This window comes from Vidua macroura, chromosome 1 (genome assembly GCF_024509145.1).
Source record: "Vidua macroura isolate BioBank_ID:100142 chromosome 1, ASM2450914v1, whole genome shotgun sequence".
NCBI classification, from domain to species: Eukaryota; Metazoa; Chordata; class Aves; order Passeriformes; family Viduidae; genus Vidua; species Vidua macroura.
Window position 1 is genome coordinate 68,148,182 of NC_071571.1, and position 4,851 is coordinate 68,153,032.

Sequence of the window (4,851 nt, forward strand, 5' to 3'; positions counted from 1 at the left end):
TCTCTGGACTTTAGTTTTCCTAATCTGATCCCTGCTTGCTTGGAGAACTTCTCTGTACTTCCCTCAGGCTACCTGTTCCTGTTTCCACCCTTTGTAGGCTTTGTTTTTGTGTTTTAGTTTGTCCATGAGCTCCTTGTTTATCATGCAGGCCTCTTGGAATTCTTGCCTGACTTCCTCTTTGTTGCGGTGCATCATCCCTGAACTTGGAGGAGGGGATCCTTGAATGTTAACCAGCTTTCTTGGGCTCCTTGCAGGGTTTTATCTCATTATATACTACCAAGCAGATCCCTGAAGAGGCCAAAGTCTGCTCTGCTGAAGTCCAGAGTAACGAGCTTGCTGTATGCCCTCCTTGGTGCTCCCAGGAACTCCACTATTTCATGGTCATTGCAGACCAGGCAGAGGGGGGTGTGTGTGTGTCAGAGTGCCTATTTCTGGACTCTATCAAGCAGGGCAGTCTTGTGCTGTATGTTGCTTTATTTGTCAGCAAGAAAATGATATTAAAAAAAACCCCGAAACAAACTGAATGCATACATAATATCACCTTTTCAGGTCTGAGTCACTGAGAGGAAGCAGTTGTCTGTGACATGAATGGAAAGGGAAACATCTGCAAAATAGTCAAACTCTCAGATTAGATGTTAGTCCTATTGCTGAAATGCATTTAACACTGGGGGTAAGACAACTGAGATGTGCAAGTGTTAGAACACATATTTGCTGCTCAGCTGTGTGGGAATGAATGAGAGCATGAATGATTGTTTTTATTTGCCAGTCTGATTTGTGCAGGAGATTTGTGGGATGGTACTCAGGCATGAATGGGAGCCGTTGGCTTGTTCAGTCTAGCAGAACAAAAGAGAGAAAGGATGTCACTGCTACCTCTAAATACTATTAGAGGGGAAAAGAGTATGTCATTGAAAATTCAATGCTGGCAGAGGAATGCCCTGGTATGGATAAGCTATAAGTAAATATAGGCTGACTATGAAAAAGTTCATAATTCTAGGCAAGGAACTAACTTTCAGAGAGAGGTAGGCAAAAATACCTCCAACCTTTTGCTTATTTTAAAGTAGAGATGAGACAATTTACAAATATGGTTGTATGATGCTATTATCTGGCAGAATGAGGACAAAAATTATCCACTCTGAGGTCTTTTTCAGTCCTAGGCTCCTTGGTCCTACAAAGCATTTACATCAGACTTATGCATTGCACAGCCTCCCTGAGCACATACTACCCGCTAAGGACTTTCTTTGGCCAAGCACATGTGGATAAATAATTTGTTTTTCCTGTTTGACCTCTGTAGGTCAAAGCTTCCACCAGGAATAAGGTGGTGCCTCTTAGCCAGAGGGATCTGACTGCATGGGGAGTTAAGAGGTAGTGGGCTAGGTTGGAGGTATCAGGATTATTTCTCTACAAAGCTTTTGAGATTGTGCTTCCAGAACTGAGATCAAGAGGACATTGGGAGATAGCATATGTGCACAGGGTCTGTAGGATTCACTGGAAGGCATAATCAGCAGTGACTCTGACATCCAAGGATGAGCCTTCATGTTTATAAACATTGTGGGCTAATTGCTGTGTATTGGCAATTTCCTCTCCATTAGGAGGTTAGTCTAGATCAGTCTTTGCAACCATCAGCTACCATCTGTAGCTTTGTCTTTCCTAATGTTTTTTTACCTCCAGATGCATGTTCTCACTCAAAATTAGTTTCTGCGAGCTGCTGACCAGTGAGAAGCAATTGCAGCAAGCATAAGTGGTTGATGTTGGTGTTCCATAACATTTACTCTTGGACAGGCAGAGGGAGCAGGGAGCTGGAGTGAGGTGGTGGACAAAGTAATTGAGTTTTAATCAAAATGCAAATCAGCAAGCAGGAAAAACTAACTTATATAAGCAATATTAAACTTATAAGCATTTTATGGAGAGGAAAGAGGTGTTCTCAGAGATTATTGGCAGTTCTGACCTAGTAGTAGTTCTGGCTAATTTACAAGAGCTTAACTACAATCTGTACCTGTTCCTCTAGGGAATGTTATTTTATATTGTACTCACATTTCTACTGAAAGTGATGTCATATTGCTGTCCCTTTCTCTGTGGTATGTCCCTTAGATGGAAGCCTTAATTCCACACATTCGTTAAAAAATATTTTAAAATAGCTTTTAATTAGTCCATTTTTAATTAAGGTAAGAGGATCTGTAATTTAAAAGTCTATTTTTAAATATGGTAAATGTACAGAGAAAAAGCAGATCAAAAATACCTTCTTGGGGAAAAGAAACAGCTCTCTTAACAACAGGAGGTACTTTCTGTGGTTAGACAACTCACCTGGTTGTATCGACACTTGTATTCTGCAAGGTCTGAGAATTAGTCATTCTCACTCTTTCTGATACTGCCTTTTTGTTTAGGGGGTTTGTTGGCTTTTTTCATATGCTGAAGGAGATAATCTGCACTTGTATTTTTTTTTTTCTTTTCTTTTATGCATCACTTTTTTAGTCAATCACTTAATTTAAACACCACAGAAAGAAACTTTGTTTAAAGAAAGGCCTACTGCTTTGTATTTAATCTTAGTGATTTGAAATTAAATTTTGATTCAGGTGATTAGCTACTTTTCTGGACAATCTAGGTTTGTCCTTTCTTCTAGCTTGGCAATAAGTGTAGTTTGAGTCTTTTGTAGTTGTTTCATGTATACATAATGAGGAATTTTTGAAGACTAATTTTGAGGCAGATAATAGCTTTAGAAAGCAATTAAAAATTTCAAAGAAAAGACATATCATTTTAATTTCTATTTTTTTTTGGGGGGGTGGGGGGGGTTAAGAAGTGATTTTTGTTGACTCTAAGGGTGGCTTTTGTGGCATAAAAGTGAGCTGAGCAACCAAGAGTTGCTCTAAGCAAAAACCAGCCCAGGAAATGAGATGGATGTTACACAAGTACATGGGCAGCACAGCCAGGTCCTTCCTTGTGTTAGTCCTGTGGAAGAGGGGATGTTAGAGTGAAGCGTTCAGTGATGAGATTATGTGGGGAAAGAGGAGTCTGGAGGACAAAATTTGAAGTGAACTCTACCTGTCCGGGCACTTGACTGCAAGTAGCAGCTTGTCAGCAAGCAGAGCAGTGCCAGGATGAGCCTGTCTTGCTGGTTTTGAGTCCTGATATTACACCAACACAGACCACTGCAGGTACAAAGGTCAGATATGTATCTGAGTGCACATGTGCATGATGAATTATTTAGTTTTTCATAAAAGTGTATTAGGTGAATCCCTGATTATTACCCACTTCGCTATCACAAGCTCAATGACTTGAAGTTCAAATCTAAACTGAAAATAATTAAAATTGAAGCAATTATAGAAATGCTCTGGGACCTCCAACACAAGAAAGATATGGGTCTGTTGGAACAAGCCCACAGCAGGGCCACAAAGATGCTGAGAGGGCTGGAGCACCTCTGCTATGAAGGCAGGCTGAGAGAGTTGGGGTTGTTCATCCTGGAGAAGAGAAGGCTCTGGAGACACCTTGGAATAGCATTCCAGTACCTAAAGGGGGCCTGCAAGGGAACTGGAGAGGGACTTTTTACAGGGACATGGAATGATAAGATAAGGGTAAGGGCTTTAAGGTGAAGGAGGGTAGGTTTAGATTAGATTAGGTATTGGGAAGAAATTCTTTACTGTGAGAGTGGAGAGGCCATGGAGCAGTTTGCCCAGAGAAACTGTGGATGCTCCATCCCTGGAAGTGTTCAAGGTCAGGTTGGATGAGGCTTTTCTTGTGGGAGCTGTCCCTGCCCATGGCAGGGGTTTGGAACTAGATGATCTTTAAGGTCTCTTTGACTCCAAATCATTCTGTGATTCCATGAAACACAACTCCCTTCTCCCAGTGTTACATCAGCTTGCAGCTACCTCATACTGATCTCCTTGTCCTATTATTTGCTGCTACTATTATTACTGTTTACTGATTATCGTTACTCTGTTGCAGTTCAAAAACCTTCAAGCAGTGCGAGCGCCCATTTGTTCCCTTCCGTCAGAAGTAAGGGAACGAAGCCAAGGGAATGGAGACCTGTTTCCAGTTGGGCATGGAGCTGGGACTGAGGACCTCGGGGGCCAGGCTTTCTCCCAGAGGCACAGCACCGTTACTGACCTGGCTGGTACCACCACACTTGCCTTCTCATCACTCATTTATGGTACAAAAAGCTTCATTGCAGTGTGTCTGCGTGTGTAAATATATACCCAAAAATTATTATTTGAAATTGTAATATAAATCCATGGATCCATATAACTAATATATAATATAAAACAGATATTACATGTTATAGAAATAATACTTTAAGGCCTTTATAAAATTATTTATTTCCAGAAACGAGTTTGTGTATAAAAAGATGTAAAATTTGCTATTGTTTTAAATTCTAATATAGATATATGGATCAATAGAATCAAAATATAATATATATATAATCAATATATAATATAATAAATACTATTATATGGTATTTAAATAAATTTATAAAATTAAGGATTAGAAAAATTAGCATGTTTATGTATTAAAAAATATAAAACCTGCAATTATTTTAAACTTTAATATGGATGCATAGAGCAATTTAATTACTAAGGAACATAAAATAATAGATGTCGCGTGCTATACAAACAACACTTATACAGAATGGTGTATTTCCAGACAGGAGGGTCCGGCTGTGCGTGCGGGGGTGCCCGAGCAGAGGGGGAGGGAGGAAGGCGGGCGGGGGCGGGGGCCGCGGGCGGGGCGGGGCGGAGGCGGCAGCGGCCGCCCGGGGCTTTGCCCGCTCTCTCTCCGGCGCTGCCATGGCTCCGCTGCGCTCCGGCCCGGCGTGGTGGCGCGTCCTGTCCCTGGCCGTGCTCGGCCCCGTGCTCTGCGGCC